The sequence below is a fragment of the Atractosteus spatula genome, chromosome 14 (assembly GCF_055471065.1).
Source record: "Atractosteus spatula isolate fAtrSpa1 chromosome 14, fAtrSpa1.hap1, whole genome shotgun sequence".
Lineage (NCBI taxonomy): Eukaryota > Metazoa > Chordata > Actinopteri > Semionotiformes > Lepisosteidae > Atractosteus > Atractosteus spatula.
Genome location: NC_142719.1, coordinates 44,139,345 through 44,166,027, shown reverse-complemented (window position 1 = coordinate 44,166,027; position 26,683 = coordinate 44,139,345).

Here is a 26,683-nt window from a genome sequence, read left to right as displayed (position 1 = left end):
TGTATCGTATTCCCTAACAATCTCCAGTGTTCTGGACTGAGGACATTCTGTTCCTTTAACATGTCTGTGTATGAAATCCCTTTAAACCACAGGTTGGTCTAATGCTAAACTCTTTCCAAAGCAAATGCTTTTGGGAATGTGTAGACCAGAACGCACATTCTTTTAAATGACAAATGTTATGTATAGTATAGTTTTCTTACATTATGTGTAAAAGAGAAATCGCACAGTATATATTTGGCTTCATCTATCTAGAAACTGAATTTCAAGTATAACAAGTATGAAACCATGTGCCACACAGTTCCAGTTTTACAACATTTATAACTTTTATACGATATTTAGAATTTGGTATTGGACTGGTTTAAGGCAACAACCCTAATTTAACTAACCTTTAATCTAATACTAATGTATCTATAAATTAGGGTTGTTTTATGTTACCAACATTCTGAATTAATATTAAGGCCAAAACATAAAAATAAAGCAAATTCTTCAGCCCTGGATGATTAGTTTGGATTTGGACTCTTTTGTCTTTTGTGGGGGTTTTAAAAAATAATGAGGCATTTTCATGATAAGTGTTTGAATGAAAACTGTCACCTCAGTTGTGCCCTAGTAAAATATAAGAAGAGAAAACAGAAATAAATTAGTTTTTATTTCAAAGACATTTATACATTAAAATAGCTCCTGGCAGGCACCCAAACCTTTAAAAGGCAATTGGGCACACAAAGTCTTTTTCAACCTTGCAGACATTGCTAGATGTGACAGAAAGCAAATCCATCTTAAAGCAAAGTTTGCTTTGCATTAATGTTTCATATCATAATCATTGAGTTGAACTTGACTGAGAGCACTAGGCTCAGAAGCAGTGCATTTGAAAAAAAGAGAAAACACAGATCTGACAGGATTGCAACACTGTCAGTGCCCACTGCTGATGTGAACATTTGAATACATTGTGCTACTGTATATGCGGTCTGTTGGTATTTTTTCTATGGAGCCAGAAAAATATAGTTGGATACTTGGATAAATTTGTCAATACTGTCCATAATTCTAAATGTTTGTATGTTCCCTGGCAATCTCCTGTGTAAAACACCTTTTATGGAGGTTCAAATTAGAGTAATGTAATGGATTTTCAAGATATGCTCACATGAAGACCATGAGAATTATATTACTTTCCATTGAATCAATAATGAAAAAGGTTGTATTGATATATAGAATCAGTATTGGCCAATAAGGATTTAAAATGAAAAGGCTGTGCATAAATATATTTTCATGATTCCTGAAATTTAGATGATTTGAAATTAATTCCATTAATTAATTACTTTACTTAGAACTCAAGCTTTCAGAGGGTTTTATTTCTGAGCATACAGATCTATTCCTTTTATTAATGTAAATCAAAAATCTTCTGACTATGTATAAAGTCACTCATTTGGTTATTTCTACTTTGATAGCTTCTCAGATATTTTTATCTTGTATTGGAACAGAGGGTGAAGAGGGTGAATTAACAATGTTAATTACTAATGCCTTATCCTTGGGATAGCTTGTATTTGTGCTCCAGTTTTCCCTCAATGAGAAGAGAAAACTATATTTTTTCTCCAGTATCAAATAATTACAATCACACTTCCTACTAAAAATAATGGTGCAGTAAAATATAGAACCCTTAAATCCAGACAGGTAATCAATGAATCATTTTTTTTCTCTTAATCTGAAAAACATTGCAGAACCCCTGTCAGTTTTTCAGTGTGTAAAGTGAGTTCTAGGCGTGAACATGAAGAGCAGTGTATAACCCCAAGCCAAGCCTCCAGAGTAATCTGTTCTTTCCGCAAACCAGACGCCACACTTCTGACAGTTTCAATCGCCAGGCAGGCAGCAACCTCAAGCCACTTGTCATGGAAAAAGGAGGCTCTTCTTCTACCTGATTGCTCCATGGAATTATCAGTCCTGTTGAGAATCCTAGAAATGATTCTGGATCTGCGATGTGACTTTCAGAGTGTGTACAATGCTGTACAATAAACAAGTTGACAACAAACATCTCTTTTTTGTCTTTCCATCGAGTATTCTCTTAATGACCCATCTGTTGCTTTCATTCTATGCAGTGTATTAATTTTATGTTTTATGTGATAATTTAAAACACCTCCTCTGTCATGTTTAGTTTATTTTTACCTCCAGCTGTCAGTAGTACCAGTAAACACATGTGTAGGCATTTGTGTAGTTTTGGGTATTTATTTCATTTCTTAGGTACTGTATCTTAGCTGAAAAGCCAATAACGCAATGATTGCTGCAGAACACAGAGAGGACAGTTTGAATTGTGTATTTTGTATTTGGTACATTGTAGAAGGATTGATTTTTAAAACTTTCATTTGCATTATCTTTTTTCATGCAAAATATGAAATGATTTGCTATAGATAACTGAAGACAAACCTTTCTTAAGAACTGTGGAAGAAAATGGAATCAAATTAAATAAAAATGAATCAATCTAGTAGTTCTGCATTGCTACTGTACTGTACATGTAAAATGTAGAACTGTGTACTAAATCAGCCATATTTCACTGTTTAAAACTTTTTACCCCTCAGATATAAGGATTATGATACGCTGAAGTATGCTTAATTATACAATCAGTTTCTGTATAAATGACACAAAGGTGTTACCATTCTGATAACTAGTAAGAATACTTCAATTAGAAACATTTCAGATATAAAATGTCAAAATACCAGAAAACCATAACTTCTGTTGCAGCTCCTTTTGAGAAGATTAATGAAATTTCTATTGAAATTCTATTGAATTTCTATTGAAATTAATTAATTTCTGATGTATCTTCAGGCATCTACAGTACATAAATCTCACCACCAATAGTATACAGTATGAATGCCAAAGTCAGTATGTACTGTATAGTACTTTTATGTGTATTAATATACAGTATATAAGGTATATTGAAAGCATGTATCATGGCTTGCCTCCAGAAGGAAGCAACCTTGTTTTTTTTTAGGATGAGTATGCAGACAAACACCAGGACTGACATACTGTAAATGATACGTCGGCTGGATACACCAAGTCCTGCAATTAGCAGACATGACATCTGACCACACAGGGCAAACACTGTTTTTTCTAGATTTAAAATAATATAATAATTTATCTTAGGTCAAATAGGCACAAAGATATCAAATTAACTTTGCATGCTGTGGCACTCCTGTGTGTGTTATTTGCTTAATTTAAATGCACTAGGTGCTTAAGTCAGATTCATTAATATTTTAGGAAACCTGTCACTTCCTTAAATGAGCATGGAAAGCAATTTAATAACCTTTGAATCTTTAATGAAGCATGTAAATTCTGCTGAAAGGTTTGACAGGCAAGAACATATATGTCAGGCTCAGAAAGCCCTTTATATCACATTGCAGTGACTTTGAAGTAATTGGGGGGGAAAAAAATGAAAACAGTGTTGCTCACATAACTGAGGCTCCCTTAAGGGGAACATCATTCATTTTGTGTGTGTTTTGTTTGTCAAAACAATACTTGACTAGTTTAAAATGCTAAGGTACAGTATCAGTTTGAATACAGTAAGTCTGTTCTTGCTAAGAATGAATCTCTGAGAGACCTACAGCAGTAACAGCAGGCCTTCATTCCATAGCATGACTGGTAACACAGCTTGCTCTCAGGGAGGCTGTTCCTTATCTGGCAGCCATAGTAGCTGCCTTGATGCTGCATGGACCCTGCTGACAGTGTACTGGGATAACCAGGGCCCCACCTTGCAGATATTACCTGCTATAGTAACAGCAGGCTTTCCAGCATGCTGAGATGTTTCTGGCACTATGAATAGCTGGTAGGTTCTCCTTGGACTAATCTCTCCTGAAACATGGCAATAAGAATCTGCTTAATGACTCCCATGGAGGTTGTTGGTAAGGCTGGAAATTAAGCACACACTTTGAAGGTAAAAATCAAACAAAAAACAATGTTCTTTTTGTCATGTTTTTTAAATCTTCCAAGGAACAGAGTGATCTACACTTTCCCTTTTTCCACGTTCTTTTATACATTAACACTAGTTATACACAAATACAATACAATGAATACCTCAACCATCATGATATTGTCTCAGAATGGTGATGTTATCATACATGTGCTGATGTATGCTGGTTCCCTTAGTCACCTTACAGCTACCAAGTGAGCCTGCTGGTCCCACTCTGCTGAACACACTGGAAACTTCAACTAGTGCACTAGGATAAGCATGATGACAGACCCTGAACAGCAGGATCCCAACTCTTAGTTTTGCAGAGATTGGTCATAATCCTTTGTGATTAATGTGCCACCAATTCACTGGCTGAAGGCCAAGGATAAACCACCAGACCTGATCCTCCCAGAGGTTTCTTTTCTCTCGTTGGGGTTTTCCTCTCCTCCATGACCTCCTGGTTAGCTTCTGCTGTACAATATTGTCAGCTGCCATGTAAGTCTGTAAAGAGCTCTGGGGAAAACTGTTGTGAAGGGTGCGATAGCAAATAGATGTTTGGCTGTAAGATTAGCATATTTAACATTGAACAATATCTTTGGAGGTTACCATGTCCCTACTATGTTTATGGTATGCATTTACTTTGCTTTGCCCTGGTTTCCTGCAGCACGTCCTATGATGTAGCTGCCTGTATTTCACTGTATTTTTACTGTGGTTCAGTGTACTTCAGTGTACTGTGCACTGCTTCATCACAGTTATGGCGCAATTGTCTGTAAGAGATTAAATCCTAGAGTAATGCTCCCTGCTGTTTTTCAAAGTAGAGTCCTTCTTCTAAAGAAGGCGGCACAAAGCACTAACAAATGGAATTTCAAAGGATTAAGTAGTAACAGATAAACTCCAATATAGTTGCCAAAGTGGAAGAACTTAATAGCTAAGATAACTTCAACTTGACTTTGAGGGACAAAGCTGAGAGGTGAGGTAGAGGACGTACAGTGAGCCCCACACAATCAAAAGAGCGCAAAGCTCATGCATTCAACAAATAACACTAACGCACAAGATAACAGACTCAATACAATCAACATTTTAAATAAAGTTGAAGAGATGGCCGAGTTACGTAAACAACTCCATCAATAATTGCAATATAATTGTGATGGAGACCGGACCATCTCAGGCATCATTAAGTCATGTCTGTGCAGTTTGCCTTTGAGATTAAGGGGTGACAACCTGGCCAGGAGACAGAGGCATTCAGAACCCAGGGAACCAAGCCAGTGCTGTAGTCTGCTGCATTAGCAGGGGATGAAAGGGTATTAGTACAAAGAGCCCCTGGATACATTAGACTAAAGCCTCATGTTTATACCTGGGATTGACAGGAATTGGAGAGCTGTCTCCCTCTCAGACATTTCACACTATTTGGCTCTGAGCTGGTTAATTTCAGCTTTCAGAACAGGACTGTCAGGTGGAATTTGCTTCTGATGTTGTATTTAAATTAATTGCTCTGCATACCTGATGTTTAATACAGATGTAGGTGTCTGTCCCATTGAACAAACTGGCTTTCTGGAATCCTTATTATACAGTATCATACAGTATGTGCATCACTTTTCCCAAGACCCATAAAGCTCATGCTGAGGTGTCCAAACCTTCCTGTAGGTACAGCTTCAGTCTCAGTCACATGCCCCTCATTTTCACCACCCAAGTTAGTCATAATGTGTTTTTCTTCCTGGTTATGATCTCTTTCGTGTTTTTTGTCACATTATGAGGGGATGGGGAATAGACAAAACCTGACTTTCACAGTTCTGTTTTGTTGCTTGTTTTCACTCAGCTACACTAGGTGATTCATCCCAAAGGTATTTATTAACAATGTTAGCATCTCTTTGACAACTAAGAGTCACTTGAAGGCATACTGTATGGTTAGAAATATAGGCTCTAAAAGTCTTGCTGACATCCGATTAGCTGCAATACAGAAGCCATCTCTCAGTGTTTCAGGATCTGAAAGCTATCTAGAGGGTTCTGATTGGAAGGGGAATGTACAGTACAGGATAAATCACTGAGGTAAAATTCCAGTTTGATTTACAGGAATCTGGTGCAAATCTTCAGGATGCATTTTTGTTTTGACACAATCAATTTCTTGTGATTGTGCTTTGATCCAAACAAGGGTAAAACATTGTGTTACATTCTCTATTACCTTTCTTAAGTTACTGCAGATTTTTTTTATCTAGGTTTTTTTAGGACCAGGTTTTTTTTACTGATTAACATGAGTTGTATAATGATATTGGAAATAACAGATGAGCTCAGAGCATTTTTTTGGGGAAATATGAACAGTAGTCACTGAGATAGCAGGAAAGTGTGTTAAGGTATGCATTGGTGCTCACACTCATTTTAGAATCCATCTCGAATTCAGAATGAGATGACATGTTTAGGATCCATTAGGGTAGAGAATGCTTTGACTTTGAAAAGTGTGCCACAGAATGACAGCAGGTTAATTGCTCTGCACTTGTTTCATTACAATTGCCTTGTGGCATTAAGTGTGCCAGGGATGCATAAATATAGCAGCCTGTGTTTAAGTTTTTGCTTAGTCCTTTCATGTCTGCTGAAATATCAGTCACATCACTTTGTCATTTAGTAGAAGCAAAAAGATTATTTAATATTAACTGTTGATGGTCTAATAAATGTTATGAAAGACTCCTAATAGAAATAAATAACTTTGGAAATAAACAACTTTGAATATATTTATGACTGCAGGAGAAGGTTACAAAATAACAGGTGGGCATTTGTCCCATATACTGTACTGTAAATAATTACCATTTCTAGTAGTACTGCTAGTAGCAAGTAGAATCTCATTCAACCCTTTAAATTACCTTTGCTATAGCTGAAGCCAAATTTTCAGCTACAACTAAATGGCGGGATAGCTTGTTCCACACTCTTTGCGTAAACATGTCTCGAATTGTTAGTTTTAAAAACACCTCCCTGTTGTCTGTACTTGCGTCTCCTGGTTTGTGTTTCACTGTGGATGCTGAAGAATTAGGCTAACTTGGTCAGTGCCTTTGTGGATTTTAAATGCTTGAATCAAGTCTACTCATAGCATTCTCTTTTCAGTTAAAAAAAAAAGTTTCAGTTCTTTTTGCCTGCCAGAATAGGAAATTCCTTTAATCCCAGAAATGTATCTGGTTTTTCTTTTTTGGACTGAATCCAGAAGAGCAATAACTTTTTTGTAAAAAGAGACCAAAACTGCACATGAGGCTTATCAGTGAAATCACTGGTTTATCTTGTTAGTTGGTTCATAGTACATTGTTGGTCCAGGATCTGTTTCTTGAAGGATCCCAGGAAATCAATTTCAACTTTGATTGGTATGAAATGTTATTTTTATCAAATCTAAATTTAAATCATATTTGTTTTCCTCTCTGTTTCAGTGCTCACAGTAAGAAGTTGTTTTTGTTAATTGTATTTTCTGATTATTTCACACTTTTTCATAAAGTGGGCCAGAGCAACTAAGTCTCACTTACACTTGTAGGCAGTGAGTGTTTGTTAGGTTTGAAAGGTCAAGGTATTTTAGATACGGTTCTGCTGAAACAGTACTATTTGTATTATGGTAATAGTGCAGTTTACTTCAGTTCTGCATTATTATAGTGTGGCACTGTGAGATTAATATATATTTATTTTAATGTGATTTGACAATTTTGTTTGAAGCAGGTTGTGGGGAGTTCTGTGAGCACATTAGTATTCTTTGAAGTACGTTGGTGATTGAAGCTCATGCAACCGATATTCTTTCTGATACATTACAATTACACTTTCAATACACAATATAATAGCTGATATTATACAGATATAATACTAAATCAAATATGGTCTTATTGTTAATATTCCCATTACTGTTTTGTTTATTTTTAATTGTTAAACTGTTCCAGAGTTGTATGGGTTTTAGCTTTACAACCTTGTCATTTCAAATTAAACCAGCACAGCTAGTCATTTTCCAGCATTGTCCTGTGAAGTGAGTAATCACCACTACTGGTGCTCCATATCTCCTTAAGCTGAAGCTGAGAACTACAGGATCACCAGAGGATTAAAATGCCTTGTGTCCCTACATAAACATCAGCACTACTGTGGTTCTCTGAAAGACATTTGTATTAAAAGTTAATATTAGGTATAAGAATATGAATGAGAACACAGGCCCTAGTAAAAAGCATTGTTCTTTCCTTGTCCTAAGTTTGTATCCTGCATTCTGGTCTTTGTAAAGAAGCTGCAGTTTCTTCTGTTTTGTTTTTCATTCAGGTTCACTGTGGTTTTACTGTACCTACCCTTTCCCAGAGACTGTAAAACCATGGTTCTTGCTTGTTAAAATGCCTGGAAATAAAAATTACATAAACATTTGCTTCCTCCCACCCTCTTCTCCTCATTTTGCCTCAAGTGAAAAAACTGCTTTGGCAGGTGAGCACACCATTGAGGTTAATAGCTCTGCGAAAGTGTTCAGTGTTCAGTGTTCACACCATTCTGTTCATAGTGTTCAGAGCAGAAGAGGGTTGGGTGAATGCAGTGCTCAGACTGGCGCTGACAGCAGAGAGAGTATTCTCTTAGCTTTGAAAAGCCAGAAATTTGCAGAGAAGCAGATGGATGTAAACAAAATGATGTGTTTAAAACCATTAAGTCAGAAGGATAAACTTCAGCAGTTGTTAAATGTCACATTTTGAGAGCAATATGTGTGATGCTTTACAGATACAAAAGTGGAGTAAACGGCGGTCGCCTGCAGTCATAATTCTATGGAGCTTAATCTTTTTGATCTGTCGAAGCACTGCAAAGAAGGGTCTGGTCAGTATTTGAATAGGGGACCTCCAGGGGATTTCATCCCCTGCCCAGAATAAAGCAGTGCAGGTGGCTCGATAATATTAGTGTATTTATTTTAATGCCAGGCAGTTCCCCTTTTTCCACCTCATCCTGAGAGCCCTGTGGGGATGGCACTGGGGCTGATAAACAGCAGATGTTCTTAATGGAAAGAAAAAACACAAAGATTTTTACATCCTCTAAAAAAGCAGCATATAAACTTGAATGAAACCAAAGCATGTTTTTTTTTACCACACGCCTCCAGTTACCGTGTCCTGGTTCTTATCTACGTGGATGTTAATCTAGAAGACACTGTGCCAATACCAAATAATTCAATCCTTGTTTGATGCTGTTTCTTATGTCCCTACAATATTGAGGCAGTGGCCTTTTTACTTATGACACGGCTCGGTGATCTGTTTATAGGTTAAGAAGGATTCCAGACCATGCTGTAACTTAGTTTTCAACAAGTAACATACTGTAGATAAACACTCCAGCTTGATTGAAAGATATTCAGTTTGTAGTGTCCTTAAAGAATATGCAGTCAGGAATTTGTTTCTAAAAGTGTTTTCCATTCATATTTGTTTAAATTAATATTTAATACTAAGCAATAAATGACCAGTGATTCTTTTTATTAACCATTTGCTTGCTATCCAATGAGCAGGATAATACGCAGAAATAGTGCAAAGAAGTCAGGAATTGCATTTTTTGTTGTTTCTCAGTCTGTTTGGTAATATTTTGAAACTGCTGGTGTCTAATTTCCATTCCAATGATGAAGGAAGTCTGCAAACCAACCAGGTTTGCCAGAACATACTGTAAGTGAACATTATCTCATATAATAACTTTCAATAAAGGAACAAGTAAAGGTTTGTTCCATGCTGAAGCATTGTTTCCTTTCTTCACTTTTCTAGCATGGAATAAACCTTTACTTGTTCCTTTGCAGCCTACGCATGGTGATGCAGTTCCCTACTTGAACTATCTTTCAGTAAATGTTAGGTAGGTGAGTCCCTTTTGAGGCCATAAAGGCTCATGGGGAATGGGGGGCAAGGGCCACCAGTTTCCTTTAACGTCCGACACTGGAGGTGGAGGTGATGTGGTCAACATCACGCTCTGGCTGGCCTATTACCCGTGGAGGGATTAACCCTCGGTACTCATTTGGAAAGCAGGTTTTGGGTACCATTTTATGGCCCATTGCTATATTAGCAATTTTCCAGTCAGTGGTTATTATCTCTGTCTTGAGGAACTGTAGGAAAAGTAGAAAGAAAAAAAACATTTTAGCTCTCCTTTTTCAGGTTTGTGACTATACAGTACATAAATGTTTTGTTGCCTTAAGTACAATTGGTAGAACACCATCAAGCCCTGAGGATTTATTTATTTCTAACATTTGTATACTCTTGTGTATTCCTGCCACTTAATATTAGTTAATATAGAGCTTTGACTCATCTCAATTTTATATGTTATACATTTGAAATGTTCCTTTAATATAACAGACATTTCCGATTTATTGACTAGAAGCGTGCAATTATTAACACTAGAATACTTGACTTAATCTTTTTCTTTTTTACTGGTGTAAAAAATTCATTATACTCTTTTTCTTTAACTTGATTTTATTCTATCTTTAATAATTTTATAAATGTTTTCTTGTTCATATGTTTTCATAATTTACAGTATTTCTTGTTTGAAAACACTGAATCAATTGCAATATTATTTCTAGTAGATGCTCTATGTAAAACTATGTAAAGATTTGATCATTAGCTACTGACATCCCTGATAATTATTTCCAATCTACTGTATGTGAGGAAAATTGAAATCTCTCAGGATAGCAGCTTCTTTCTTTCTACATACATACATCCCTGGGTAAAAGACCTACAATTGCAGAATCCAGTTCAGAAAACAGCTGGAGAATCCAGTTTTTATCAAATAAAATGAGGGTCCTCTACTTTAAAGGGTTATGTTATAGAATTATGGAATAAGCTCCACCGCAACAGCTACAGTATGTGTGTATCCATTCTGTATTGTGCCAAATATTCAAACACTTAGTGTCCCAATAGCCAATACCATTTCATAAAAAGACAGCATTTTTACAAATACTACAACAGCATTGTGTGGATTATGAGTTGAATTTTTAAGAACATATTTCTTCCTTAAATATTGAAGTTCCTAATGATGAAACCACTAAGAAATATGTTGTCCCTTTTGAGAAGGATGGAATTAAAGGTATGTTTTAAAGATGCAGAAGATATCTTAACAGAATTTTGCTGATGCTTTTTGTGAGGTACAAAATGTGTAACCTAGATTGATGGGTGTTTTATTTTATATAGAGCAGTGGAAGGGAAAACCGTAACAAGGCTGTGTTTTGCAGAGATCCAGTATGAAGCTGAAAGAAAGACCATGCTCAGCCAGATGTGATCAAAACTGGGTCTGTTTAGTATAGTGTGTGGTGTATTGTGTTAAAGTACAAAAAGAAAAAGGGCTATGGTTCATCTCAGAGTAACTCCATAGAACAAAAAATCATGCAAAAGCAAACAATGCCAACTGGAATAAGGACATTTTACACCTTTAACTATTTGAGTTTCAATATTTTCAGCATCTTTGATTTTAGTTTTATTGATATTCATTCTGTGTTCAGGGCCACTATTGTGAGGAAAGTTCTGGGTTTCAAATGCTTTTGAAATTCTAATTTCACAACCTTTAGCTTACTATTAAAGCCAGACAATATTGCTCATATCAAAACCCCTACATAATGTTATCAGTGTGTAACAATACAGCTATTAATGTCGTGAACTAACATGCATACTCTGTTGTTGGATTTACAGTAGGCAAAGACACATTGCAGAAAGACGCTGCGATAATCACACTTGGCCAGTGAAGTACTGTAGCTCAGTCTCAAACCTGCAATGTCTGGGCCACAGGACTCAATGTGTGTTCTTAATGAGAGGGTTTACTGTTGATCCTTTTCGGAGCCCCCTTGAGTGATGACTTTATATACAAATAGACTTTTTTGAGAATCTTCTCTTTTGTTTCTGGGGCCCTGTGGACAATATCTGAAGATCCCTAGCCTTAATCCTGGGAGAGACCCAGAGCTCTCAGGAAGCCACACAAAGAGGGTTAATGGGTTTGGTCACTAAAACATAATTAAAATTATTTAATAATTTATTTAATTATTTAATAAAAAACATGTAAACCTCTTGTTTTGTCACAGCCCAATAACAGAGTAATTAATGAGGTAATTATTTGGCGGACACAGTCCCCAGCAAATTTCTGATTTCAATACTATTATTAAATCCTAGGAGTGCTGTTGGCATGCAGTACTTTGGCCTGAGTCCAGGCTGAAACTCTGATAAAATGCTGTGTTTATGTTAAAGCTTTACAGTCCGGTTCTGTGTAACATATTCTGTAACATTAATGACATGCAATATCATGATAAGGACCACTTGGGACTTATCTACAAACTTCTGTAACACAGTGATTTTTGGTTTAGTTGAGAGTGTTGTGGTAGATAGTTAGTAGGGTACCCATTAAGCAATACTAGGCCGAGTCAGAGCATACTGTACCACTATGTGGATAAATTCTAAACAGTTTCAGTTTATTTTAAAGATTTATTTTTTAAATAATCAAAAATGTAAAGAAAATTTAATTCCAAAGAGCTGCTGAATTACAGACTTGTAAGTTCTGACTCTCTACAGTCATTTGAACCTGGAGAATGAATTCCTGTAGGGGTGCAGTGTCTTCTAGTGTTTTTTGTACATGAGCACTCAGTTATTACATTTTTAACTGTGTGATTAATTGAATAAACATAACACTTCTTTCCTGGCATGCAAATGTTTAAAGGTAATGTGCCAGAAAAGTGATCGGCTCTGGGGCACAAATAGACATAGATTAAGGGGTCCCATTCCTGCTCTTAATGGAATGGGCAATTTAGCACAGTTGGTCAGCCTCTCAGAGGACCTCAGGGAGGTGAAAGAAAAGTCATCCAGACATGTGGACTGTGTACAAACTCCTCCCAGGAACCCCACCTCAGATTCAAACCCAGGACCCTAGAACTGTATATGTGCAGTATACAGTATGTTGGATTAAGCAATAGATAAGATATTCTTGTTTATTTACATATTTAAGACAGAGGATGTGAAATCTTAATAGATGTACACAGTACGCATTGTATTGCATAAATTAGCCATAATGCTGAAGGCCCCAGAAACATCAGAGACATATAAAATCTGACCTTTTCATCTCAGTGCCTTTTTGTTTTCAATTTAGATGCCCTAAAATTTACAGCATGGCAATCCACAGCTGAGTCATGCAGCTACTTTTTTTTCAAAGTGAGAATTGTATAGAATGATTTAAACCCACCTCCATAATCCATTCAACAGGCAACTTGACATTAGGAATTCTGAGCATTCTGACACGTTTCAAGCTACTGTGCCAAATCTGATCCTGCTGATTAGAATGTGAGCACCAACTCGGTGTCCTTTGTTTTCCCTCTCTCTTTAAATGTGCTGAAGCTCAAAATGTAAGTCAGACTCTATTACAATCTATTGCTTGAGAATCTATTTTAGGAGATTTCGGAATTGTCGCTCCAGGGCAATCAGTTTCTTTTTCAATTTAGTTTTAAATCCATGATGGTCATAGGCATTGAAACTTAAAGGAATAGTAAAATCACAAACATACACATACTGTACATTCATACATAAAGACATAGAAAATAGTATAATATAGAAAGAAAGATAGCAAAACCTTAAACCTTCCCCTGTCCCAGATATCCAACCCAGAAAAATAAACTCTGGATTTATTTTGGCTCATTTGTTCATTTTTTTGTTTGTTTTCAAAAATACTTCGTAAGCAGTGTTTAGACTAGGTGCTCTTTGAGATGCAGCACTTCAGACAGCAGGTCCTTCCGGGAAACAGGTGCCCTACTTCTGACCTCTGCTAAAATGGTACTACTCCTCAGAAACAGCAATGCAATTGAAAAAAGAAATAGTAGTTCTAAAATATAATTTTATCTGGGTGATATTGAGTTGGATTCCTGTTATATTTGCTTGTTTGTTGTTATGTTTTTTTTTCCGTGAAGTTTAATGCTGATGCTTGAAAAGTCTTCTTTCAAACCCCAGTTTGTTTTAGGATTTATCCCAGTGCATGCAAAGATCTTGCAAATTCCATTTCATCATAACACAACACCATACTTTATATATTTGAGCAGGACCTTGTAGGATATGCTGTATTGTCCCAGTTCCTTTTAATTTTTTTTAATCGGGTGATTTATTTTCCTGTTGTAAAAGGATTCAGTTTCAAATCATGCAAGTTGACGTGATTACTTGTAGCTGCAAGCCACTGTGTTCAGAGGTGTAAAAGGGGAGAGGAGGTGGGTGGGCTGGGAAAGGGGAGTATGTGGTATTCACTTATGTAGTACAGGGGTCATGTGTGCTGAAAGAAAGACAGCTTCCTCTCTTGCTCCTCATGTTTTTACCTCCAGATAATTTGTTTTCTTTAATGTATGCAGATACACCTTCGTGCAGAAACTTATTATCAGGTTTCTGTAGCCACCTACATAGGGCAGTAATCTGTACACAAAGCAGGGGGTGAAATAGTTGTTGATTGGCCAGCCATCAACACAGGGAGAAGGTAGCAGGCAGATGGAAGGAACATGTGATGCAGGGAGCATGTTGCTGCTTGCTTTTTAAAAGGGAGGAGGCGTACCTGGGAGAGACAGCAGCCCTTTGATTTTCCTTTATCATTGAAACTCCTTGTCACGATTGCTGACAAGCTGCAGTTTCTTTCCAGGTAACAGCACTGCTCAAGGCCCTGGGATTGAAAGACAGGGAGTGGGAGAATGAGAGCACTGGTCATTTCAATGGCACAGGAGATGATCCAGGTCTTGAAACTCTTTAATGCATTCTGTGTCCACCACTGGCATGGTTTTAAAGAACACAGCTAATATAGCATTGTTGTCATAAAGCAATCTGGTGCAAGGGTACCAGTCAGGACTTGATTTTTAAGTCCCAATAAAAGAAATAAAAGGCGGCTTTAAAGTGGGTAGGTTCTGAGAAAAGCACTTGTTGCTTTTTCCTTGGGAGGCTCCGATACCAATCTTTAGCGATTAGTCATGCGTTGTTTCTATAGAAGACAAGTTTATCTGTTTATTTTGTTTTTTTTCCCCAATAGAATTCAGTTTTGAAAATGTGCTTTAGGTATTTGAGATTAGTAGTGCTGTTTTCCTTTTTTCTTTGCTTTAAAGGATGACAAGCTTTATCACAGTGTACCATGGCCATGAGTACCATGACAGGCTCTCAGAGGAAAGTGGAACAATATGATAGTTATTTTCTCATTGTAAGTCTCTTCAAACAAATTAATTTTTCTAGATATTGCACAGAGTGTCCTCATTAAGATGGGGTGGGGACAAAATGCTCGTCAGTACGAAGTTAATGAGAAGTTTCCAAAGCAGAGCTTTGTTTTAACATGCCTAACAGAAGAGAGCTCATTTTTTTGTTAATGTTACTTTTCAAATAACAGTATAGACTAAGCAGACTAAAATAATAGAAAATGTGTACAAACACATTACTTCATCACCCATAAGGCCTTTCCTGTTTAGAGTCCCAGGCACAGCTTTGACATAGGGTACACTTGTGTTCGGGACTTTCCTCCTACAGTAGCACTCAGCAGAAGTGCAGTGTATTTAAGAACAAAAAAAAAGATTACAGATGATAGAAGCCATTTGGCCCATCTAGCCTACAGTATTTGGTAGTAAGTAGGTACCTAATTAAAAGTTAGTAGCTTGATTCAAGGATCTCATCCAGATGTTTCCTGAAAGCAACCAGGATAGCAACATGCTATTAGTTAATGGTCATTATTCCAAAATGATTGTCCATTTGGCTGCATAGTGTTCATCAAGGTACATTTTGGTATTATTTTTTTTAATTTAATTAATTTCCTTATTTGAAATACTGTACAAAATGTCTACAGTATATTTATGTTTTAACATATGATAAGCATGTTTTATATTTTGGTTCTGGGTCATCTGAGTTTGATGTAACTGATATATAGCATAAAACGTTTTTTTCAAAGGTTGCACTGTAAGTATTGATGACATATTGATGACCTGTAATAAAGATAAGATCATTTTGAACTAGAATTGGCACTGACTGTCTCTGAAAACGGGGATTCAACATTAAAGATGACAGATGACTGGTGTGACGGAGAGTCTTTGTGCATAGGGGCATGTTTGTTTCTTCTGCAAGGACATGACAGAACCACAGGAAAAAGGTGAAAGCAATTAGTACAAATAACAGGAGAATTCCAGAGCATGTCTGGCAGAGTAACTTCCACATTTGTCAACCTCAGGAAGGACTAAGGAGATAACCTGACTAATCATTGGATTTTTTTAAGTAAAAGAGAAAAACAATTGTAAACAATTCAGCTTTGGAAATATGAATACATTATTATGGTTACCGAAAATTGGTTACACTGGTAAATTGGGTAATTATTGCAGTACTAAAATGTTAAAACATCAACGTTTGTTAAAAAAAAACAATACTACACAATAAGGGGAAGAATACTAGGAATTGTTATCTGAAGGCATTTGCCCTTGTGTGTGTTTGGTCTGTTCATTATCTCTTATTTATCAGATCTGGGGTAGAAGGTCTGTCTGATCAGAAACAGAATGTTTGAGACCATCCGGGAGTCCAATAATTCTATTGAAGTGCAAGGTGCTGCCAAAATCGTAAAGAAATACATTTAAAGTACCAGTAAAGTATTACAATTAATTTATCCCACTACAGAAAAACTAAGAAAAAAATATAGTAATACACATGGAAACCATGCAAGCCATAGAACCACAAAGCTCTTATTATGTTATTTGAATCATTTAAGACAGAAATTGTTTCATTTACCAGATAAATACATTTCCAAATCAGGATGTAGTCGGAGCTCCAGCTTGTTTTGGAAATGTGTTTTTTTTTCCTCCCTGAACAAGCGGTTGTGGTTCTCTGGGGGAAAAGCCTTATAGTTTAGACTAAATTGTGCATTCTCCCTATTGGTCTTGAAGTTAACTCAAGTTAACATACTGTAGTGTTGTTTTTCTGGTAGTGATGGAAAAGTTGTCAGGTCTATGTGGATTTGTGTTCAGTCTTACTGTGCTGAAACGTGTGTGTTTGTTTGTAGATATGTGTGGGGGCATGTGCACATGCCAAGGCTGTTAGGTAGTATAATAGATTAATTCATAAGCCTTTTCACCCTGGGAGACTTACTGTAGGTTCAAATTCAGCATTGTGGGTCAATGTGAAAGGTTTTAAAGGCCTCCAGGGCACTCTTTGGAGGCTATTGCATAACAAAGAGTACGATTAACACAACCCTGCCACGATTCCACTGATGTCTGGAAGATACAGCAAGAATTGAATGTGTCAGTCACTCGCCACAAAAAAGGCTGTCTTCCTAGACCAAGGCAGACTGCTTCAACTAGCTGCAGATTTCAGATGAAAACTGAGCTCCATCCTTTTGTTTCCTACATTTGTGCACAGGAAAGGTTATGTTTTCTGCTACTGCTCTTTGCTATTAATGAACTTGAGACAGCAGAGTATCTAAAGGCCTGACGGGCCGCTCCTACAGTGGATACTTCTTTCACTGAGCCTTCATCTCTTATTAAACCATGGGGCGTGTTGACTTTCCTTACGAAGTCAAACCCCTTGTAGGAAAGTGCATAACATTAGAATTTGGCTGATACTTAATCAGAAAATCCCACTAATCTATCGCTATTATCGCCTCCTTTATTTTTAGAGATTACATGATCTCTGTTGTATCCCCTCACAGTTTCATTGGTTTCCATCTCCTGACCCTCACCAGGTCAGCTGAACTATACTTACCACCTCCCTGCTACACAGAGAGTGGTTACTAAAATGTTCATGATTCTCTCTTAAACCACTGATGAAAAGAAATCTCATAACATGACATCACATTTCACATTTGCAAAAACATCAGTCTGAAAATATGTCCTTTCACTGCTCATTCTAACCTATCATTAAAGAAGAACAATTGTGAGAATCTTTACAGTATTTCTATAGGATTTTTCATCCCAAAGAACCCTCAAATAATCTACACATAGGAGACAACCCATTTCAACCACCGGTGAAGTGCAGTGGCCTCTGTGCACCAGCATCTTTGCTACACCGGTTCAGTTTGAGAAGTGAGAAATTGCTTCACTAGCCAAATTACACCAGGTTAACATCCCTACTCTACAAACCGTGCTATGGGAGTTTTAATATCCAATTAGACAGGACCTTGGTTTCTTTTCATCTAGGATGAGACATGTTACTGTACAGAACAGAGTCCTGTGTCAGCATACTGGGGCATGTGCATGTGCTTTGTACTTGAATATATTTAAAAACAACACTTCTAGATGCATTGGGACATCTTAGGCTGATGTACTACTTTCAATTAAAAAAAGTTGTACTAATGTACTAAGTGCATGCAAATTAAAAAAGGTCATTGTAGTGGGTCATTGGACCAAAGTAGAATGGTCCAGTACCCTGTATATTGTTACAATGGTCTTAAAAAGCTAAATCATGTTTAGACTCACAATGTGTAGTTTACCCAGCTGCTGGACTAGTCAACACAAATGATCAAAAGGGATCTAAACATTCAACACCCAGAAAAACAGGAGAAAAATAATGGCAGGACTGGCGAAGGAAGAGAAGGAACAGAGAGAAGAGACAGAAGATGCTTAAACCTGTTTAACAGAGCTCAATATTTGTTATTGGGAAACTCTAGTTTCTGAATACCCTGAGTGGGTTCCTCAGGGTACAGATGTTCTCTCTTAGTTGGTAATGTTTTTTTAGAATAGGGAGATATTTTTGTTTTTAGGCGTCCAGGATTTAGAACCTTTAGAGTTTTAGCTCTACCTCTTAATTTAAGTTGCAGGGTATTTTTTTTGTTGGCCTGTTTAAGCATTATATAGGATTTCAGAATACAGGATTACCAGTCTGGGTTTTCTGGGACGGAAAATGTAAGCCTCTGAGATACTTTGTTCTGTTAACAACAGTATGTACAGTATGAGTATGAGTTTTTGTTTAATGTTGTATGATGCGTAAGGGGTTTTTGTCATTCAGTTTTGTATTATATTTTTTGTTAAGAAATACTTGTTTGTCCTAGTTTTCCTGTGATCAACTTCTCTTCTGCCAGAGAATAAAAAACACACTTGCCTCAAATCATACCAGCTGCTTGGGTGTATCTGTAACATTTGGGGATGTAATTATTTATTATAATTATTATTTTAATTATTTCATTTAAAGCTCTATTCTCTATTCCCCCTATGTGTTATATAATATACCGTAGTAGTAAATTCAAAAGTATAGGAAGTATTAGAAAGTACTGTAATTAGTATTCAAAAGAGATTAATATTGCATTCACAATTAAAAAATAATTTATTTTGTAATGATTATATTGGTTGTCTTGTCATCTTCAACAATTTGTTTTTATGTTAAACACTATATTCTCTCCACTACACATATCATTTCCATACCTCCTCCCTTCTCTCCTACCTCTCTCTTCTTGACTGCATCCCTCAATAAACTAGTGACTCACTTTATACCTTCTGTACTTAAAGATCAAGGATAATTATAGATTACTTCTACACTTGCACGAGGTTTTAAAAGTTGACCAGTGCAAAAATGAATTTAACAATATCTTGGATATGAAAGTATCCATACTGCTTGTGAATTTCATTAAACTTCTTGTAGAAGTTACCAAAAGCTATCACATCATGTAGAATACATTATAACCACTTCTGTAGACTCTACAGAGCACGTTAGGCACTCATGGATCTTTAAGAATTAAAGAAAGTTTGCCAGACATGTCCACATTGTTTTCAGCTCTGTTAAGTAGCAAAGACTCAGGTTTTTGAATAGTTTGGAAGGATCCAAAAAGTAGAAGCTTTTGATGAAATCAAGACATGAGCAGCAGGGATTCAAGGGAGTATGTTTTGGGTTGTTCTGTAGTTTATAAAAACTAAAAGGAATATATAAGGTTTACTCCAGTTATTATAAGAATTGTTAATGCATGAATTCAAGCTGTGCAGAAAAGGCTAATTTGCTGAGATTGGTCTTTGAACATTTAGTTTGCCATTATGGTTCTGACACTCAGTGTAGAGGGGGAGTACCGAGTAACTTGTTTTCTTCTGAAATGGAGGTAATTCTGAACTAATATCAATGAGTAATGGTTTGGAAAAGACAGCATTTCATGTGCATGTTACCACCAGTATACTTGTTAAATACGCACGTGATGCAAAGGCAACCACAAACTACAAAAGAGTAGGATTTATTCAGCACTGAGGAGACACATGTCAAATAGAATTTAATCATGAGAAGTGCTAAATACAAATAGCAGGGCTGAATGTAAATATCAGATAGTTTTTGAACTAGAAGACAAAACAAGAAAAGCAATTTGAGGAAGCAACTTAATAGGGGAAGAACTGTTTTATTATTATTATAGTAGAGATTCTATCAAGGGAAGTGTGCAATAAAATACACAACACATTTGTAAGACCTTGTCAATTATTGTTAATACTGCTTCTGATAATGTAATGTATTATTCATAACAGAACACTATTATCCAGGGTGATGAAGAAAGAGATGTTTTTGAATTGCCGATAAACCCAGATGGGCTGAATGGCCTCTGTTCATTTCTAATCTTTCTCAAGCTGGCCAGCATGTCTCTGGGAGGTGGGAGGAAACTGGAGCACATTGAAAAATCCCATGTGAATCCAGGACGAATGTCCAGTCTGTCCAGAACACCTTCAAACTGAAGGTGTTCCAGGCTGGAATTTAAGCCAAGACCCAAGAGCTTTGAGGCCACCCCATCACGTTTCCATTAAACACACATATATACAGTATATATACTGTATAAATCAGACATAAAGGATAATAACAACAATAATGATATAAAATAGTAAAATAAATTTCTTTCTATCATCTTTAGTTTAAAAATGTGCGACTTGTTACTGTTAAAAAGCCCCTGGAGATTGCAAGTATCAGTGATGTAACCTGCCATGTCACATGTGTTGTATTTGCTGTGCCTTACAGTTGGATGTTGTTTTATGTTAAATTACTTTCAATGTAACTATGTTGTTATATGGTTCAGCATAATTTTTGCCATATTATTTGTTTATGTAAGTTACTCCAGCTCATGGCACTGAGTATATTTCTAATAATTTAAGTAAATAGGGATGAACCTCTTCACGCAGAAAAGGTTCAGAGAAAACTATCTACCTGTCTGTTTGAAGCATCTAGGGGGTTCTGAGATATTTGGAATATTTCAACACTAGTAACCAAACAAGATCAGGTGAATGGCCTCTCCACATCCGTATCTTTTTTTCATTATTAATGTCTTGACGACCATTTGCAAATCATGTCTAAATAAATGGTGACATTGAACATCCCTCTGGTGGTCAAAGGGTGAATTGAACTATAAAAAATGCCTTTTCGTTCCTGCAGCCCCTGTGCACACCTCTTAGTTTTTTGTGATGTTCCAAGAATGCTCACGAATTTGTTGTTTTATATTAAATACATTTTGTTGTTTCTAAACATATTATCTGAAAACATTAAACATATTAACTCTTTAAGAACAAAAACACCAGTATTCCTTTTTCAGTGTTGCACTGCCATCATAAATGGGCATAAAGCAATCAGATGATGCAATTCCACTCCCTCTTTGTCATCACCAAAAAAATAACTCAAGTACAAAAGTGATTGGGAATCAATTGCCACCATTACATGATTTCTGAACTGGCCTGTCCTCTCTCATCTGAGTAACTCCCAGAGAACAGCTGTATTAAAACAGCACAAGCACAGGCTGCATGTAGTGTGGTCATCTAAGGACTGGGAGTGATACTTTAAGCCAAGTGGCCTGAGAGAGCTGTTTTCCAAGGCTAGTGACGGAGACAATGATGCTACACAGAGCACAATATAGGGGACTGTCCTCGAGGGAATCTCCTTACTCTAGAGGTTTTCATCAAATCCTAAGCCTGGTTGTACCTGGAACTGCCTTAGTCCTATGTAAATCTTCCAGGAACAAAATCCTGTTAAAGACAGTAGGGTTCCGTTTCCCCAGGACAGGCTTACCATTTGAAATGAATGTTCTTCTCCTTAAGTTCACCTTCTTTTCCGCTGTGTGTTTAGATTTTTAATAAGACATGCTGGCCTCTTCTTGACACTGAATCACTGCTGTGTTTTACTGTATACCTGAGGTAATCATGATTTATAAAGGAACACTACTGGAGTATAGATTTTAAAGATATATTATTTCTTCTTGTACGCTGTTGTGCAGGGTAGGTGAGACATTCTGACATTCTGCTCTCTCTCTTTGTTTTGTCAGTGAGAATCCTTGGCATCTTTAAAAGACAAAGTGCCTTATACAGTACATGCATTTAGTTTGCTGTCCAATTGCCTTGTCACATTTCTAACACTTTTTGTATTACCCAAAAACTAATCTCATTAATGTGCAAGAATACAATAACGCCTGCCAGTCCCCCACCACCAATTAGCCATTTTCTCCAGGGCTTTGTCTGACCTGACCCCTTTCCTACTTACTAGGCCGGCCCACAAGGCAGCATCAAATTTGGTCGTTTTTGTTTCTACTCGAGCTCAGAATTGAGATTTAAAGCCTTAGTGTTTTGGACTGGAATGCCAGAATTTCGCAGGAAACAGCTTTTCAAGAAAGTAAACTTGGATGTGTCAAATTAAATGCCTGGAAGAGGTGGCATCTATTATTGTATCTTAACGCAAACAACTATTGTGTCACTTCTTGCAATATTGTTGGAATTCATAAAGTACTACAGATTCTTAAAAAAACTATTAACATCCTTTGACAGGGATCGCTATTATTTTTCAAAACTTCCCCTTTAAGGCTTTCAGCATTGTTTCAAAATATCTCCTTTAAAATGTTTGGAAAAAAACAAGCGTTACAAAAACCTACATAAACCTATTAAAATTTAAGTGTCAAGTAATCCTTTTTTATAAACAACAAATCATTTAAGATGTCTGTGGACACTTTTAAAACAAAACACATTGCTGAATGAACAAACTTTAAATGGTTTTAGTATAATTTCTGTGTTACTGCACATTATTACATAGTTCTATTGTTTAAATATGTATTCCTCTAAAGGGACAACAGGAATTATACTGCATACAGCTGCAACGAAGTGTATTAATTATAAATTGCTGAAACGCATTCCATTGTAAATACAACACACACACCATAATTTCACAAGAAAACGCCTGCAAATTATTTTACAACTGACAAATCTTTTTATTCAGCTGTATTGCAAGCAGTATGAGACCACCACTATGGTTAAGTTACAATTTGTATCAAATCTATTTGATAGAAAGTAGTGTGTAACTTTGATATCATCAAGTATACACAATATTTCTTACCTTTAGTCCAGTTCCAAAGCTGCACAGTGCCTTAGTAAATGAACGTGTTGAGAATTGGTAAGAAGCTAATTACTGTTATTGTTAAAAACAATAATAAAGGGCTTTGTAATTATTAGTAACACAGATATGTTGTATATGTCAAATCAAAGTGCTGTTCACCTTTCAAGTGCAACAGGGCAATTTTCTTTGCTGAGTTTGGTGGCAGTTTGTCTACTTTAGAAAGGTTACAAACAAGAGGAGGAGGTTATACACATTTAGCTTATTTGCTAATAGCTAATTGACATGGTTATCTTATCCTTCTTTTAAAAAGCAATGGTATCAACTGCATCAACATGGTTAGGTACAGTAACTTCTTCCAGACTACAACAACCTTTGTGTAAAGAAGGCACCTTGTGTTCTTGGTTTTGAATCCATTTCCCTATATGTTCCATTTGTGCCCTCTGGTTTGTGTTTTGTTGTTAATTTTACAGAAGTCCATAGGATTGACTTTGTCACTTTCTTTGAAGAATCTGAATACATTAAACATGAAATTTCATGTTTTCCAGAATAAAAAGGGTTCAGGTCTATTAGCTTGTCACAATCTTTAGGCCTGAGATTGTGGGCGTTGTCACTCTTTTCTAGATTGATTTCATAGCAGTAATATTGTATGTGGTGACCAAGGTTGGACAATATATTCTAAATGAGGTTTTACAGTATGTACTGCATTGTGCAATTTTAACAATTTTACTGTATTATATCCTGACTAAAATTCCACTCTTCCACTCTAAATATAAAATTATAAAATTTCCTTTTCTATTCATACATTGTCTAGAAGATGTAAGTGATGTGAACATTGACAACTAAGTACTTTTCATAGATAGTGTGACCGTCATGGTTCTGCTCGGGCTGGTGCCCTCCACCACCCGTTCCGTCCAGCAGCACCTGGGGAGCGAACCCGGGTCTCTTGCGTAACGCAACAGGGAACCAGCCGCATGAGCTAAAGGAGACCTCCCTCAGCCAAGGGAGCTGAGGTCCCTGCTACGCGCAGGGAGGGCGATGACGTCACCGTGTCCAAACTAGCTTCACTACAATAGCTTCTTGTATTCCCATCTTAAATTGTACTTATAGTTACAGGTTTTGCTACCTGTGTGCATGAATGCATTTGATCACATTAGATGCCATCTGTTTTATGTTTTCTGAAGTACTGATTTTTTGTGTTTTAGAGTTTGCTAATCCTCCTATGTTGTTATCTGCAAACTTGACTTAGTTAGCTACTTCTTCTCTTTCTGTAATGCTGTGGAGCACATTTCCCAGGTGTGGCTAGGGTGCTTCCATTACCTTAGAAGGCAAGGTCAATGCTAATCTATATAATTGTACTGAGTGATCATCTTCAACCCAGTTGCAGCATTACTTTCCATCAGTGAGGGGCATCTTCCAGGAAGACAATGTCTCCGACCACAGCGCACATGGGGTCACCCAGAATTTTGAGTAGCTGGTGAGTCACTGATGTTATCCGTGTGTTATGGACTTCTTAGTCCTCATGTCTGAACCCAATCACGCCTTGATGGGACGTTCTGGAGTGATGCCAGAATTGGGGGTTTCCACCTCCATTGACCAGATGTGAGTTGACTTTCATGGAGGAATGGCGCTGTGTCCCTGTCATGCCCATGCATAATCAGACACAAGCCTCCTCTAACTCCTGCAAACGGAGACTCATTAACTAATCATCCAACCCATCAATACCACACCACGGTATTTAAGGACTCCTCTCCCGTCAACACATTGCTCTGTATTGGGTATCCCACTGGAGGTCCTTACCTTAGTCTCTCCTCGCTCTCTGTTCCCTGAATCTCCGGCTTACCGACCTACGCTTGTTACGACTACGACTTTGGATTCTACTTACTGGTAAAGTACGCTTGGCTCACACGAAACCTGTTTTGTTTTTTTCCGTTCACCGCATAAGGTCTGGCTTTGATTTTGGCTACTAAGCTGTAACGGTCCCTCCGGCAGAGTTGCTGAATGAGGTAGACTCTGTACTACAGTGCATACTGGCCATACAGGACATTACATGGGTGTTTACATTTTTTCTTCACAATCTGTAGTTTGTCCTGTTTTCTGTGAGTTTGATTTTGTTGGGCACACATGCTAGACAATGAATGTGTGTTTTCACGGATGAATATTTTTGGGTGGAGTTGCTTTTCTAACTCCCTGTTTTTTTCTTAGTTATGATTATGGGTATTGGGAGTTGTCACTAAGGGTAAACTCTGTGATTGACAGGTTACAGTTGTGAGATACAGCTGGTCTGATATGTGGGAGAGTTGTGACCTTTCCTTCTCTGTGAGTTTTTTCTTTTGTTCTACCATCTTTTAAAGTTGTAATTATGTTGTAAATCTACCTACATTTCCTCTCTTACCTCTGTAGTTTCAGAAAAAAATCTTTAATAAAATGCTGCCACCTAAACTAGTCCTGGTGTAGCTGCTGTTTACTGAAGAATTAATTAAACAAATGATACCATTTTTGTGTACGAACCCAGGGCTTAACATTGGAAAGAGAAAGATCATTATGGTCTCCCTGAAAAAGTGCTGTACCATCGCCTCACCATAGACTCTTTGGGGAATGAATCCTCTGTGCTGTGCCCTCCTTTCCATCAACAAATGCAGCTCTTGCTTAATGTAGCATAAATAACATAGGCAAATTTACTTTAAAAGAAAATCATTCATGCAAAATTAGTGTTAAAATAATTTTAATAAAATATCAGAGGGTTGAAATTCGTGTACTAGGAGTATAGGGGCGCAAGTGTTTAACTTGTGCAGGCTATGTTTGCCTTCCACTTTTAGAAAATGTCTATTTTAAGTAAGATAAAAGGCTTTTAGGTTCTAAAATAAGCCCTGCTGATACCAGCGAATTTGCTGTGTAGTTAACCTGCATTTCGCATGACAGGAGCAGATTGCAACAAACGGCGAAATGTGAAAACATTATCACGAACGCCATCGGATACAAGCTGAAACTAGTCAGATACACCAAAGTATGTAGGGAGAGGGTCCTTTTACCAGTGAATGAAATGTAAATATTTGTAGGAAGCGGCTTGAAGCAGCGGACACTCTGATTTCACAGGTTACCTTTATTTAGAAGAATGTGCTTCTAGTACCTGTTATAAATCAAACAATTTTTGTTTAGAAAAGAAAAATATAATAAAGCACCCCACACACCTCTAACTGAAAGAATCCCTGCTTTGAAATTCTTGAAGGATAAGCAGATTACGGAGGCAGATACTGAACAAGAATATTCCATTTAGACAAGTAGTTGCCTCTCATGTAACAGAAAACATATCTTTTTAGAAAAAGTTTCAACTGGGATATTTTCAGAATTAAACCTTTGTGTAGACTACTGTGCACCACTTAAATAAAAACACAACAGGGAGAAAAGGCATTGACCTTTTGAGTCTGTTTGTTTTACAAAATTCGCAGTTAATTCCACTGTAGCATGTATACATCTGCATCTTCTGGTTCTTATCTGTTTCACAGAACTTCCCCGTTAAAAGCAAAAATGCTTAAAT